The sequence below is a fragment of the Drosophila novamexicana genome, unplaced genomic scaffold, assembly GCF_003285875.2.
Source record: "Drosophila novamexicana strain 15010-1031.04,08,12 unplaced genomic scaffold, DnovRS2.1 tig00001222-arrow-arrow-pilon, whole genome shotgun sequence".
NCBI lineage: Eukaryota > Metazoa > Arthropoda > Insecta > Diptera > Drosophilidae > Drosophila > Drosophila novamexicana.
The window spans coordinates 48116-63897 of record NW_020824845.1 but is presented as its reverse complement, the minus strand read 5'-3'; the positions used below and the strand labels follow the sequence as shown (position 1 = coordinate 63897).

General features: G+C 48.8%; 3 long non-coding RNA genes across 13 annotated transcripts; 2 read left to right on the top strand and 1 right to left on the bottom strand.

Annotated features, from left to right (window-relative positions):
* Nucleotides 1–156: 156 nt before the first annotated feature.
* Nucleotides 157–955, top strand: LOC115766757. Of its 2 annotated transcripts, none has more exons than XR_004018315.1 (6): nt 157–176; nt 235–400; nt 474–517; nt 638–756; nt 820–869; nt 927–955. It is a non-coding gene; the product is annotated as an uncharacterized LOC115766757 (long non-coding RNA). The 2 variants fall into 2 exon arrangements; XR_004018316.1 differs by having other exon boundaries at nt 594–756.
* A 7580-nt stretch (nt 956–8535) lies between these two features.
* Nucleotides 8536–9412, top strand: LOC115766751. 4 transcript variants are annotated; one of them, XR_004018311.1, is made up of 6 exons: nt 8536–8626; nt 8685–8850; nt 8924–8967; nt 9088–9206; nt 9270–9319; nt 9377–9401. It is a non-coding gene; the product is annotated as an uncharacterized LOC115766751 (long non-coding RNA). The 4 variants fall into 4 exon arrangements; XR_004018313.1 differs by lacking the exon at nt 9270–9319 and having other exon boundaries at nt 9377–9412; XR_004018310.1 differs by having other exon boundaries at nt 9270–9396.
* Nucleotides 9413–11779: 2367 nt separating this feature from the next.
* Nucleotides 11780–12598, bottom strand: LOC115766750. 7 transcript variants are annotated; one of them, XR_004018308.1, is made up of 6 exons: nt 12580–12598; nt 12357–12522; nt 12240–12283; nt 12153–12164; nt 11878–11996; nt 11780–11814 (listed from the first exon to the last, which is right to left on the bottom strand). It is a non-coding gene; the product is annotated as an uncharacterized LOC115766750 (long non-coding RNA). The 7 variants fall into 7 exon arrangements; XR_004018307.1 differs by lacking the exon at nt 12153–12164 and adding an exon at nt 12114–12152 and having other exon boundaries at nt 11878–12037; XR_004018309.1 differs by lacking the exon at nt 12153–12164 and adding an exon at nt 12114–12152.
* Between the last annotated feature and the right edge of the window lie 3184 nt (nt 12599–15782).

The window sequence follows — 15782 nt, the reverse complement described above, 5'->3', positions numbered from 1 at the left end:
CCATCCCTGGCCCGCAGTCCGCACAATCGATAACAACAAAACTACACGTCTGTAACAAAACAGACTCACACAACACTACTCAAAATGAACCGCATAATCGATAACAAATATTCGGAACTACTAACTCATGAACAAAATACACAGCTGTAACAACTATGAAAATGTAAACAACAAAGGTAAGACACTCAATATAAATTAACAAAAAAACACTATTTATCCACCTTACTCTTCCAGATCGGGCCCCGGTTCCGGACCCAGCGTACCCGCCCTACCATGAGACGATCACCTCCACTCGTCTCCCTCATTTTGGCCACTAAATGGCCTATATTAGCCCGTGTCGGCCATAATGCCCACTCTCCCCAACAATATTATTTTAGCCGGACATGATTTCTTTCAATAGGTGCGTATAATTGGTCGCGTTTTCTTAAAATGTATAACAATCATAATCATTGCTTATGGCATTTATCTTGCAGCTGTTTAGGATCTCATGCAAGCGGATAATTCATTAACTTCACAGGTGCGTATTACTGTTGCATATATTTATACTAATTGACAAAGCGCATTAATTCCTAAATTTTTCTCTTATCTTATAGAATTAATTTTTTTTTTATTTTTTTTACAACACTGAATGGAACAGGCGACGAAATACTACAAGGATATTGCTAGTCGCCGCAAAAGAAACGCGCACGGAGGCACTTTAGAGGCAATCGTTGCGCCGATTTAGGAACAATGGCCCACACAATTACTTAAAACTGGGTATGTCACGTATTATGTATCGTATGTATTAAATCGCTTAATTCTACCTTACCCTACCTAAAGAGCTCTCTGGGGGTGGTAAGGGGCGATATAAATGCGTAAATTCAAATTAGGTAAGTCTGTGAGCATAGTTCGCGCAAGTGTTAATTTTAGATTTTTATATTTTACAGGCGCAGATGCATCACCTTTGGAGTTTCCCTCACCGTTCGCACTCTAAAGTGAAGCTCGGCGTGAGTGCCTATGTATGTATAAATATATTTTATAAATACAAATTAACTAAATTTAACGATAATAAAAAAATCTACTCCTTTTCAGGGAGTGCAATTAGGAGTCTTCTTCTGACTCTGCCAGGGGCTCGAACGAGGATGGGCAAAGATATGGAACGGACTCACTCGGTGGATGTGGGCGGGGTCTCGCCTGTGGCCGCTTCTTCGTTGTTGGAGCCCGGTCGTTGGTGGCTCGTCTCGTCGCCTTCAGGTTTGCGCCGACGCTTGCTGGCGGCGTCGCGGATATGGCTGGTTTGCTCCGCTGCACTGAATCCTGGCCTTTGAATATTTCGTGGGCCTCTCTGGTGCGCGAGCTGGTCTCCTTGGTGCCGGAGCCGTTAATTTTTGGCTTATTTGGTTCGTCTCTCGTCGCACTTAAGTTTTAAGTCTCTTTTAATTTTTTTATTATATTTTTTTTGTGACTCGAGCGGTTTGATTTAGATATATTTATTAACACAAAACCAAAACTTTTATTTGTCCGTTAAGTCTTTTGTATTACGTGCCGGCTTAATTTTCAGAAGGAAGAAATTCGAGTCTTTTGAGCAATGTACAACTTTTATGCTCACTTCGAGCTGGCACGCCCGCCGTTAACCGCTGAACAAATCGAACTCCTCTACATTTTGGGCAGCCACACCATCGGTGCCGAATTTCGGCACACGCATACATTTGCGAGGCGGGCACCGTTGCTGCTCATCTGCACAGCTGCATTTTTTTGGGTCAACGGCCCAAATGAAGGCCAAGGGCATATCCAAGGGCATGCGATCCACTCTCCTCATATTCTCTTTAAGAGCGAACCGGGCGGCCAATAGCAATCGTCGCTTTTGGCGCCGTGGATCGCATGTCTGGCGTTGCCACCCTTCAAAAATTTGGGCTCCGCCGTGGGCCCAGCTTCACCCCGCATACTCCGACCATATGACAAAAAGATATCGGCGTGGCCGATAATATCGCACGCAACCAACTGAGTAACCCTCGGTGCTGCCGATAACATCAAATGCAACATCACCACGCAGATTATTGTAACGACATGAAGGACAGTTACAAGGAATCTGCGTGCGCATTTCATGGATTGACCCAGCCGGCTAATAACGATGCCCAACGTAGGCCACACCCACGACAAGTAATCTATATTTTTTTCCGCTGACCCAAAAAAAAAGGGGGGACTGGCGCTGCCGCCGCCGTTGCCTGGCAAGGAGGTGAGCAAATTACGATTATGTTCGTATATCTTTTGCGTGGAAGACACCTAGCACGCGTCCCTGGAGATCTTCCAACTCGTAGGCGTTGGTTCCCACGGCTCGGACGACGCGGCTCTTCAAGAACTTCCGGGCGAACTTGGCATTGAAGGCTTTGCCGAAGCTGCTTAGTGCGAAGTTGCGCCTCCACACTTCCTGTCCCGGTTCCAGATGGAGCTGTCGCGCGCGGTGGTCGTACCGTTGGCGACTTCGCTCGTATGCGGTGTGCAGGTGGTCCTTGACTTGGCTTCGGATTACAGCCAGCCTGTCCTTTGCGTCAAGGTCAGAAATACTGTGGTCGGCCAATGATCTCAGCTTCCTGGCCAGATTGTAACTGGAACCATTCAGGTACATCTGCTGTCCAAAGACCGCGAAGAACGGAGTGACTCCCGTAGCGCTGTGGACCGCATTCCGGATCGCCACTTCCACCTCTGGTAGGTACGCGTCCCATTCCCGATGATCCTGACCTAGGTAGGTTCTGATTGCCGACAGCACTGTGCGGTTCACGCGTTCGGCGGCGTTGCTCTGAGGCGAATACACTGGTGTGCGTAGGTGAGTAATGCCAAACGCCTGGACCATCGCATCGAACGACTTTGACACGAATTGTCGTCCATTATCCGAATGGATCACTTCCGGCACGCCAAATTTGAAGAACACCTCATGCACTAGGAAGTTCACGACATCCGCCGCGGTGGCTTCCCTCATGGCCTTCAGGAAAGTAAACTTCGAGAAGTGGTCTACGACGACGAATATCCACGCATGCCCTCGTTTCGACCGTGGATACTTCCCCAAGAAGTCGATGTATAGCTTCTGGAAGGGGCGGTCGGTGCGCACTTCTTCCCCAATTCCGACCTGCATTCGGTAGTTCTGTGCCTTGGTCTCCTTGCATGTATCGCATTTCCGAACATAGTCCCTGACTTGTATGGCCATGTTGGGCCAATAATATCGCCTGCGCAGCGCGTGCAGCGTTTTCCTCATGCCTCCATGAGCTGACGTCTCGTCCGCGTGTGCTTGTTGGATGAGTCCTGCCGTCAGCGACTCCGGCACCCAGAGCTTCCAACTGGTGCCTTCGACCTCATCCTCCAAGCTCTCGTGCACGGTCCTCTTGAACAGAAGTCCGTCCTGCACTCTAAGGTCCGGCAACTTCCCTTGTTGGCTCATCACCTCTCTTATCAGCTCTCGATATTCGGTGCTCTCGAACTCCGGGGTCTGAAATCCCAACAGATCTTCCGGGGTCAGTTCGACCTCTTCCACGCTTCGGGACAATGTGTCTGCGACGACGTTGTCGGCTCCCTTGCGGTACTGCATGGAGAAAGGGAACGCTTGCAGTTCTAGGGACCACCTGGCTAATCTCCCGCTCAAGTCTTTGAGACTCATAAGCCACTGCAGACTCGCATGATCGGTGATTACCGTGAACGGCATCATCTCCACGTACGGCCGGAATCGATGTATGGCCAGTTTGGCGGCTAGGCATTCCTTCTCGGTCACCGAATAGTTGATCTGGTGCTTGTTGAGTTTGGCCGAGAAGAATGCGATCGGCCTTTCCTGTTGTTCGTCGTCTAGCTGGAACAACACGGCTCCTACTCCGTAGTGAGATGCGTCGCATTGGATGAAGAATGGTCTTCGAAAATCCGCGTGAACTAACACCGGGGCTGTGGTGAGGGCTAACTTCAAGCTTTCTATGGCTTCTATGGCCTCGTCGCTCAACACAAATCTACCCGTTCTCTTCTTAAGGGCATCAGTCAACGGTACCGATATCTCGGCGAAGTTCTTTATGAATCGGCGGTACCACCCCGCCGTACCTAAGAAGCTTCGTAGTTCTTTGACCGTCCTCGGATTCGGGATGTTCCGGATCGCTTCTACCCTTCCCGGATCCATGCGCAGCGTCCCGCCGCCTATGATGAAACCCAGGTAGTTTAGGTTGCGGAAGCAGAATTTTGACTTCGCCATGCCTATGGTGAGGTTCGCGTTCCGCAGACACTCGGCCACCAATTCCAAGTATTTTAAGTGCGTTGGAAAATCTGCCGATATTATCAGCAAGTCGTCTAGGTATACGAATACGTTGGACCTCAAATTCGCCGGGATTACCTTGTCCATGAGCCTGCAAAGTTGTTGAGCGGCGTTGCAGAGCCCGAATGGCATGTGGCGGAACTGGTACAGCGGCCTCCCTGGTACAGTAAACGCCGTATACGCCCTGCTCTTCTCCTCCATCTCTATTTGCCAGAACGCGAACTTAAGGTCGACGCTAGAGATAAAATGAGTCTCGTCGATTCGCGATAGGATGCCCTCGATGCATGGAAGCGGGTAAGCGTCTTTTACCGTCACACTGTTTAATTTCCTGGCGTCTAAGCAAAACCTGTTCTTCCCAGGCCTCATCACCACCGTCGTCCGGTTGCTCCAGGGGCTGTCACTCTCCTCGATGATGCCCAACTTTAGCATTTTATCCACCTCGGCCCACACGATCTCCTGTTTGGCCGGGGACAGCGGATAATGTCTGTCTTTCACGGGTTCTGCTCCCTCGATCAGCTGAATTCGGTGCTGCAGCAGGTGAGTTTTCCCTAGGCCATCCTTCTCAAATTGGAGGAATCTGCGTTTCACGCTTTCCAACTGACTCCTCTGATCGTCGTCCAGGTCCCACATTTCCGGATCCGTCACGCAGTCGTCGTCGTCCCGGTAATAAGCCACCTCTGGGTTTGCTACCGTTACCTCAGATGCCTCTGGTGGTGTTTCGGACTTTCTGGCCGGACCGAGCAACTCTGGTGCGATCTCGAAGGCTCGCCAGAAGTCGATTCCCAGGTATAGTTCCTGTCGCAGGTCCGGGCACATGTAAAATACGATATCTTCCTTTCTATTCCCGTATTTCACAGGCAGAACAACGCGACCTAAAATTGGGCGATTGGCACCCGCCGCTGTCCTCACCATCGATTCGTATGGCCGCGCTTCCCATCCCAGTTTCTCCACTAACTCCCGGCATCCTTGTCCCAACAGACTGACTTAGGCCCCCGTGTCCAGCAACCCTTTCATCTTGGCCCCAGCGACCTCCACTTCGGCGAATACTCGTGGGTCTATACTCTCCTCCCGTCTCACCGCTTCGACGACCTGGCGCCTGGTAATCCTGCGTGTGCGGAAGCGCGCACGTGCCTTCACCATTCTCCGGGTGGCTAGCGCCATCCCCTCCAGCTGTCGCTCACCAAAAATTCTATTTCGGGCCGACATGTATGCCCGAACACGTTCTTCGTATGGTAAGCCCCTAAGTGTTCCTCCTTTGCTTATACTATTATTATAATTAGCCTTGTCCTGATCCTTATTCCAAATCTCCGTCTCCTTTCCAATGATTATTGGCTCTGGTAGGTGCCCCTCTCCTGCTTTCCCGCGGTCGCCGTCCCGGAACGCGTCTGTCCCGCCATCAGCGCGCTCCCTCTGGGGTTTCCCGGACAGTTTTCACACTGCGAGCAGAAAGTGTCCGGCTTTCCACACCTATAGCAGAATATTTTCCGCTCCTTGGACAGGCAGTCTCTAAAGACGTGATCGAACCGACCGCAGTTCCAGCATACAATTCGGGATGAGTTTCTGCTTCGCACGAATGCCTCCTCCAGTTCTCCCGGTGGCGTTTCTGTAAGATGCGGTGGTACTTCAACCTCGTGGACTACGGGCCTCGTTCCTTGTGGACAACGCGACGGCTGAAGGTACCCAGTCCGGCTTCTGCGACCCATGTGCCTCTCCACTTCTAGGCACTCTTGGCGCAGCTCATCCACGGTGAGTACGTCCATGGCATAGATATATTTCGCCAGACTTTCTTTTAAACCACGCTTTATAATCCTCACCAGCTCTCGGTCTCTCAGCGGCTTCTGGAATCGCGCGGCGAGTTGACGCATGTGGTGGATATAATCATCCACCCCTTCGCTGGCCTGTTGCTCTCGTTGTAGAAGCTCCTGCATTACATCGTGTTCCGTCTGGTAGCCCCGGAACCTGTCCAAGAGGGCATGCCGCAGTTGCATCCAGCTGTCGACCCTAGAATGCCGCACGTGCATCCAATACCACTCGCGGGCGCGGCCGGTCAGGAGCAGGTGGAAACCGCGCAGGACCTCCTTCCACGGGCATTGATACTGCCTCTGCAGGAACTCTAGGCGGAACACGAAGTCCTCGACCGAATTCATCGCGTCCTCGCCGTCAAACTTGACGTTCCACCGCTCGAGCTTCATGTACGCAGTTTCTCGCACGTTGGCGTACGCCTCCTCCGGTTGAAAATCATCCGCTCTCCGGTCCTCTACTCGGAAATGGCGGTTATTCGGGTTACGCCAGTTCCTCGACTGAGCATCTGCCACGTAAACTGGGCTGCTGGACGAATACTCCGCCCCTCGTGCGCCTTGTCTACGTGGCTTCGGTGGCACCGGTGGTGGAAATGCCTCGCGCTGGAACACTTCCCGTTCTTTCGGGATGGCGCCTGTTCGCGGTCCCGGCTCGACATGTCTGGGCGGCTTCGGCGCAGTGTTAGTCTCGGCGGTTTGGCTCCCTGGCGGCCTAAGCACATCAATGATGCCCTTCATCATTTCCATGAAGCCAGCTCGCATCTCCTCGCGGATGGACTCGCTGATGCCAGATGGCAGAGCATGCAGATATGTTTGGTGGGCCTGAGCGATCGCCGCGTTTGCCGCCGATTTGAGCACTGAGTCTTTCGGGGCTTTTGGGAACTCCAGGTTCCGTGGAGGTCTATCCTGTTGCGCCAATTCTTTCTCCAAGTCTACCAGGTGACCCTCTTCCGGGATCTGTCTCTCTGGAAATCCCCGGAAATTCACTGGCGTTCGCACCAGCCCTCCAGCTGGGCGCGGCGGTGGCAGAGCCGACGCCCCATCAGCGTCAGAAGCCCAATCAGACACCTGTTCCTCAGCCATACTTATCCCTTCTGAGAACAGTACCCCTCTCTTCTACAAGGCTTACAACCCTTATAAAAACTTTACTAATATTCCTTATAAATTAATAAATAAATAAACACCCACTAACAAATCTTACTAATAAAGAATAATAAATTAATACACATCGACCACAAAAACACTCACAAAATTAAATTTTTTTTCTTTCTAATTAATTTCAAATACTTGGGGGAGAGAAGACAAATCCTAACACAGGCTAAATAATCTACGCATAATCTGGACAGTGGACAACACTTTAGCATTCGTCCCATGCTCAGTTCGTCAGTTTGACTGACGAACGGCATGCAAGGAACGCTACCTTGAAGGCTATTTGGTTTCTGTCGCACTTCTGTGCACCCTTAGGGTATGCTGTGTGACAGGTGCGGCGCAGGATCGGCTCTATATCGTCCTGGGTCACCTGCCTCCGAAGCTCATTTAACTACGGCCAGCACACACCAAACGTTAACACAGAGTGGGACAAAACAAATAGAAAACATTAAACAAACTCTAGTCAGACCTACCCTAATATCACATTTTGTCACAGGTTATTTTGTCATGGCGGCTACCACCAGGCTACGATGGACGGTCGCGAACGTTCACCAACTAGCAAACGTGACTTACCGTCATCAACCGCGACAAGAAAACTCCCCATATCAATGGACACCATGGCAAGATCCGTCTCCGTCGCTCTTCTGGCCATTTTTGGGATATGCTGTGTGACAGATGCGGCGCAGGCTCGGCTCTATATCGTCCTGGGTCACCTGTCTCCGAAGCTCGTATAACTACGGCCAGCATACATCCAACATTGACACAAAATGAGACAAAAACTGCTAATTGAATAAATAACATCTGACTAAACTACCCTAATATCACATTTTTTTAATCATGAGATGCCTTTGTCGTTGCGGCTACCACCAGGCGAACGATGGATAGTCGCAAATGTTTCGCCAACATGCGAACGGCCATCAACCACTACAAAAAAAACCCCTCATGCTTATGGATGGATATTCAGATAACCTCTACTTCCGTCGTGCTTCTCGGATTCCACTACACGCTGCGCGATTATGAGCTACCTATTCGTGCCACATAAGACTTCAGCGGTGTGGGTCCTGAAGCCAAGGGAGTCCTTTCCTCTGTACCTTCATTTTTATCGTATTTATTTTTCTTTGATTACACACCGACTTCAAAGAAGCCGAGTGCTTCTTCAAGTTGGGCGCCATATTGTTACGGAACTGCTTGTTTCTCAGTGGGCCGCGCCGGCTGGCTCATCGGATTCTCTGGGTGTGGTCCCATCCCTGGCCCGCAGTCCGCACAATCGATAACAACAAAACTACACGTCTGTAACAAAACAGACTCACACAACACTACTCAAAATGAACCGCAAATTCGATAACAAATATTCGGAACTACTAACTCATGAACAAAATACACAGCTGTAACAACTATGAAAATGTAAACAACAAAGGTAAGACACTCAATATAAATTAACAAAAAAACACTATTTATCCACCTTACTCTTCCAGATCGGGCCCCGGTTCCGGACCCAGCGTACCCGCCCTACCATGAGACGATCACCTCCACTCGTCTCCCTCATTTTGGCCACTAAATGGCCTATATTAGCCCGTGTCGGCCATAATGCCCACTCTCCCCAACAATATTATTTTAGCCGGACATGATTTCTTTCAATAGGTGCGTATAATTGGTCGCGTTTTCTTAAAATGTATAACAATCATAATCATTGCTTATGGCATTTATCTTGCAGCTGTTTAGGATCTCATGCAAGCGGATAATTCATTAACTTCACAGGTGCGTATTACTGTTGCATATATTTATACTAATTGACAAAGCGCATTAATTCCTAAATTTTTCTCTTATCTTATAGAATTAATTTTTTTTTTATTTTTTTTACAACACTGAATGGAACAGGCGACGAAATACTACAAGGATATTGCTAGTCGCCGCAAAAGAAACGCGCACGGAGGCACTTTAGAGGCAATCGTTGCGCCGATTTAGGAACAATGGCCCACACAATTACTTAAAACTGGGTATGTCACGTATTATGTATCGTATGTATTAAATCGCTTAATTCTACCTTACCCTACCTAAAGAGCTCTCTGGGGGTGGTAAAGGGCCATATAAATGCGTAAATTCAAATTAGGTAAGTCTGTGAGCATAGTTCGCGCAAGTGTTAATTTTAGATTTTTATATTTTACAGGCGCAGATGCATCACCTTTGGAGTTTCCCTCACCGTTCGCACTCTAAAGTGAAGCTCGGCGTGAGTGCCTATGTATGTATAAATATATTTTATAAATACAAATTAACTAAATTTAACGATAAAAAAAAAATCTACTCCTTTTCAGGGAGTGCAATTAGGAGTCTTCTTCTGACTCTGCCAGGGGCTCGAACGAGGATGGGCAAAGATATGGAACGGACTCACTCGGTGGATGTGGGCGGGGTCTCGCCTGTGGCCGCTTCTTCGTTGTTGGAGCCCGGTCGTTGGTGGCTCGTCTCGTCGCCTTCAGGTTTGCGCCGACGCTTGCTGGCGGCGTCGTGGATATGGCTGGTTTGCTCCGCTGCACTGAATCCTGGCCTTTGAATATTTCGTGGGCCTCTCTGGTGCGCGAGCTGGTCTCCTTGGTGCCGGAGCCGTTAATTTTTGGCTTATTTGGTTCGTCTCTCGTCGCACTTAAGTTTTAAGTCTCTTTTAATTTTTTTATTATATTTTTTTGTGACTCGAGCGGTTTGATTTAGATATATTTATTAACACAAAACCAAAACTTTTATTTGTCCGTTAAGTCTTTTGTATTACGTGCCGGCTTAATTTTCAGAAGGAAGAAATTCGAGTCTTTTGAGCAATGTACAACTTTTATGCTCACTTCGAGCTGGCACGCCCGCCGTTAACCGCTGAACAAATCGAACTCCTCTACATTTTGGGCAGCCACACCATCGGTGCCGAATTTCGGCACACGCATACATTTGCGAGGCGGGCACCGTTGCTGCTCATCAGCACAGCTGCATTTTTTTGGGTCAACGGCCCAAATGAAGGCCAAGGGCATATCCAAGGGCATGCGATCCACTCTCCTCATATTCTCTTTAAGAGCGAACCGGGCGGCCAATAGCAATCGTCGCTTTTGGCGCCGTGGATCGCATGTCTGGCGTTGCCACCCTTCAAAAATTTGGGCTCCGCCGTGGGCCCAGCTTCACCCCGCATACTCCGACCATATGACAAAAAGATATCGGCGTGGCCGATAATATCGCACGCAACCAACTGAGTAACCCTCGGTGCTGCCGATAACATCAAATGCAACATTTATTTATGTTTTTAAGCACGAAACCAAATAAATTTAAATGCAGAATTGCAAAAAATTAAATTATTTACTATCTACATTCATTTATTTTTAAATTTTAATTTATAATAAGGGTAAACATGTTGCATTTGACGTTATCGGCAGAACCGAGGGTTACTCAGTTGGTTGCGTGCGATATTATCGACCACGCCGATATCTTTTGTCATATGGTCGGAGTATGCGGGGTGAAGCTGGGCCCACGGCGGAGCCCAAATTTTTGAAGGGTGGCAACGCCAGACATGCGATCCACGGCGCCAAAAGCGACGATTGCTATTGGCCGCCCGGTTCGCTCTTAAAGAGAATATGAGGAGAGTGGATCGCATGCCCTTGGATATGCCCTTGGCCTTCATTTGGGCCGTTGACCCAAAAAAATGCAGCTGTGCAGATGAGCAGCAACGGTGCCCGCCTCGCAAATGTATGCGTGTGCCGAAATTCGGCACCGATGGTGTGGCGGCCCAAAATGTCGGGGAGTTCGATTTGTTCAGCGGTTAACGGCGGGCGTGCCAGCTCGAAGTGAGCATAAAAGTTGTACATTGCATTTCTGCTCAAAAGACTCGAATTTTTTCCTTCTGCAAATTAAGCCGGCGCATAATACAAATGACTTAACAGACAAATAAAAGTTTTGTTTTTGTGTTCCTTTTTGCCATTTAATAAATATATCGAAAGCAAACCGCTCGAGTCACAAAAAAAAAAATATAAAAAAAAATTAAAAGAGACTTAAAACTTAAGTGCGACGAGAGACGAACCAAATAAGCCAAAAATTAACGGCTCCGGCACCAAGGAGACCAGCTCGCGCACCAGAGAGGCCCACGAAACATTCAAAGGCCAGGATTCAGTTCAGCGGCGCAAACCAGCCATACCCGCGACGCCGCCAACAAGCGTCGGCGCAAACCTAAAGGCGACGGGACGAGCCACCAACGACCGGGCTCCAACGACGAAGAAGCGGCCACAGGCGAGACCCCGCCCACATCCACCGAGTGAGTCCGTTCCATATCTTTGCCCATCCTCGTTCGAGCCCCTGGCAGAGTCAGAAGAAGACTCCTAATTGCACTCCCTGAAAAGGAGTAGATTTTTTTATTATCGTTAAATTTAGTTAATTTGTATTTATAAAATATATTTATACATACATAGGCACTTACGCCGAGCTTCACTTTAGAGTGCGAACGGTGAGGGAAACTCCAAAGGTGATGCATCTGCGCCTGTAAAATATAAAAATCTAAAATTAACACTTGCGCGAACTATGCTCACATACTTACCTAATTTGAATTTACGCATTTATATCGCCCCTTACCACCCCCAGAGAGCTCTTTAGGTAGGGTAAGGTAGAATTAAGCGATTTAATACATACAATACATAATACGTGGCATACCCAGTTTTAAGTAATTGTGTGGGCCATTGTTCCTAAATCGGCGCAATGATTGCCTCTAAAGTGCCTCCTTGCGCGTTTCTTTTGCGGCGACTAGCAATATCCTTGTAGTATTTCGTCGCCTGTTCCATTCAGTGTTGTATAAAAAATAAAAAAATTAATTCTATAAGATAAGAGAAAAATTTAGGAATTAATGCACTTTGTCAATTAGTATAAATAGATGCAACAGTAATACGCACTTGGAGAAGAAATGTTCACGTGCATGAATACGAATTTACCTGAATAGAGACCTCGTGCAAATTGGACAGAAATAAAAGAAATATTAATGCCAATAATTATAAGAGTACACAAACCATTATACGCACCTGTGAAGTTAATGAATTATCCGCTTGCATGAGATCCTAAACAGCTGCAAGATAAATGCCATAAGCAATGATTATAATTGTTATACATTTTAAGAAAACGCAACCAATTATACGCACCTATTGAAAGAAATCATGAACGGCTAAAATAATATTGTTGGGGAGAGTAGGCATTATGGCCGACACGGGCTAATATAGGCCATTTAGTGGCCAAAATGAGGGAGACGAGTGGAGGTGATCGTCTCATGGTAGGGCGGGTACGCTGGGTCCGGAACCGGGGCCCGATCTGGAAGAGTAAGGTGGATAAATAGTGTTTTTTGTTAATTTATATTGAGTGTCTTACCTTTGTTGTTTACATTTTCGTAGTTGTTACAGCTGTGTATTTTGTTCATGAGTTAGTAGTTCCGAATATTTGTTATCGATTATGCGGTTCATTTTGAGTAGTGTTGTGTGAGTCTGTTTTGCTACAGACGTGTAGCTTTGTTGTTATCGATTGTGCGGACTGCGGGCCAGGGATGGGACCACACCCAGAGAATCCGATGAGCCAGCCGGCACGGCCCACTGAGAAAAAACAGTTCCGTAACAATATGGCGCCCAACTTGAAGAAGCACTCGGCTTCTTTGAAGTCGGTGTGTAATCAAAGAAAAATAAATACGATAAAAATGAAGGTACAGAGGAAAGGACTCCCTTGGCTTCAGGACCCACACCGCTGAAGTCTTATGTGGCACGAGTAGGTAGCTCATAATCGCGCAGCGTGTAGTGGAATCCGAGAAGCACGACGGAAGTAGAGGTTATCTGAATATCCATCCATAAGCATGAGGGGTTTTTTTTGTAGTGGTTGTTGGCCGTTCGCATGTTGGCGAAACATTTGCGACTATCCATCGTTCGCCTGGTGGTAGCCGCAACGACAAAGGCATCTCATGATTAAAAAAATGTGATATTAGGGTAGTTTAGTCAGATGTTATTTATTCAATTAGTAGTTTTTGTCTCATTTTGTGTCAATGTTGGATGTATGCTGGCCGTAGTTATACGAGCTTCGGAGACAGGTGACCCAGGACGTTATAGAGCCGAGCCTGCGCCGCATCTGTCACACAGCATATCCCAAGAAGGGCCAGAAGAGCGACGGAGACGGATCTTGCCATGGTGTCCATTGACATGGGGAGTTTTCTTGTCGCGGTTGATGACGGTAAGTCACGTTTGCTAGTTGGTGAATGTTCGCGACCGTCCATCGTAGCCTGGTGGTAGCCGCCATGACAAAATAACCTGTGACAAAATGTGATATTAGGGTAGGTCTGACTAGAGTTTGTTTAATGTTTTCTATTTGTTTTGTCCCACTCTGTGTTAACGTTTGGTGTGGGCTGGCCGTAGTTAAATGAGCTTCGGAGGCAGGTGACCCAGGACGATATAGAGCCGATCCTGCGCCGCACCTGTCACACAGCATACCCTAAGGGTGCACAGAAGTGCGACAGAAACCAAATAGCCTTCAAGGTAGCGTTCCTTGAATGCCGTTCGTCAGTCAAACTGACGAACTGAGCATGGGACGAATGCTAAAGTGTTGTCCACTGTCCAGATTATGCGTAGATTATTTAGCCTGTGTTAGGATTTGTCTTCTCTCCCCCAAGTATTTGAAATTAATTAGAAAGAAAAAAAATTTAATTTTGTGAGTGTTTTTGTGGTCGATGTGTATTAATTTATTATTCTTTATTAGTAAGATTTGTTAGTGGGTGTTTATTTATTTATTAATTTATTAGGAATATTAGTAAAGTTTTTATAAGGGTTGTAAGCCTTGTAGAAGAGAGGGGTACTGTTCTCAGAAGGGATAAGTATGGCTGAGGAACAGGTGTCTGATTGGGCTTCTGACGCTGATGGGGCGTCGGCTCTGCCACCGCCGCGCCCAGCTGGAGGGCTGGTGCGAACGCCAATGAATTTCCGGGGATTTCCAGAGAGACAGATCCCGGAAGAGGGTCACCTGGTAGACTTGGAGAAAGAATTGGCGCAACAGGATAGACCTCCACGGAACCTGGAGTTCCCAAAAGCCCCGAAAGACTCAGTGCTCAAATCGGCGGCAAACGCGGCGATCGCTCAGGCCCACCAAACATATCTGCATGCTCTGCCATCTGGCATCAGCGAGTCCATCCGCGAGGAGATGCGAGCTGGCTTCATGGAAATGATGAAGGGCATCATTGATGTGCTTAGGCCGCCAGGGAGCCAAACCGCCGAGACTAACACTGCGCCGAAGCCGCCCAGACATGTCGAGCCGGGACCGCGAACAGGCGCCATCCCGAAAGAACGGGAAGTGTTCCAGCGCGAGGCATTTCCACCACCGGTGCCACCGAAGCCACGTAGACAAGGCGCACGAGGGGCGGAGTATTCGTCCAGCAGCCCAGTTTACGTGGCAGATGCTCAGTCGAGGAACTGGCGTAACCCGAATAACCGCCATTTCCGAGTAGAGGACCGGAGAGCGGATGATTTTCAACCGGAGGAGGCGTACGCCAACGTGCGAGAAACTGCGTACATGAAGCTCGAGCGGTGGAACGTCAAGTTTGACGGCGAGGACGCGATGAATTCGGTCGAGGACTTCGTGTTCCGCCTAGAGTTCCTGCAGAGGCAGTATCAATGCCCGTGGAAGGAGGTCCTGCGCGGTTTCCACCTGCTCCTGACCGGCCGCGCTCGCGAGTGGTATTGGATGCACGTGCGGCATTCTAGGGTCGACAGCTGGATGCAACTGCGGCATGCCCTCTTGGACAGGTTCCGGGGCTACCAGACGGAACACGATGTAATGCAGGAGCTTCTACAACGAGAGCAACAGGCCAGCGAAGGGGTGGATGATTATATCCACCACATGCGTCAACTCGCCGCGCGATTCCAGAAGCCGCTGAGAGACCGAGAGCTGGTGAGGATTATAAAGCGTGGTTTAAAAGAAAGCCTGGCGAAATATATCTATGCCATGGACGTACTCACCGTGGATGAGCTGCGCCAAGAGTGCCTAGAAGTGGAGAGGCACATGGGTCGCAGAAGCCGGACTGGGTACCTTCAGCCGTCGCGTTGTCCACAAGGAACGAGGCCCGTAGTCCACGAGGTTGAAGTACCACCGCATCTTACAGAAACGCCACCGGGAGAACTGGAGGAGGCATTCGTGCGAAGCAGAAACTCATCCCGAATTGTATGCTGGAACTGCAGACAGTTCGATCACGTCTTTAGAGACTGCCTGTCCAAGGAGCGGAAAATATTCTGCTATAGGTGTGGAAAGCCGGACACTTTCTGCTCGCAGTGTGAAAACTGTCCGGGAAACCCCAGAGGGAGCGCGGTGATGGCGGGACAGACGCGTTCCGGGACGGCGACCGCGGGGAAGCAGGAGAGGGGCACCTACCAGAGCCAATAATCATTGGAATGGAGACGGAGATTTGGAATAAGGATCAGGATAAGGCTAATTATAATAATAGTATAAGCAAAGGAGGAACACTTAGGGGCTTACCATACGAAGAACGTGTTCGGGCATACATGTCGGCCCGAAATAGAATTTTTGGTGAGCGACAGCTGGAGGGG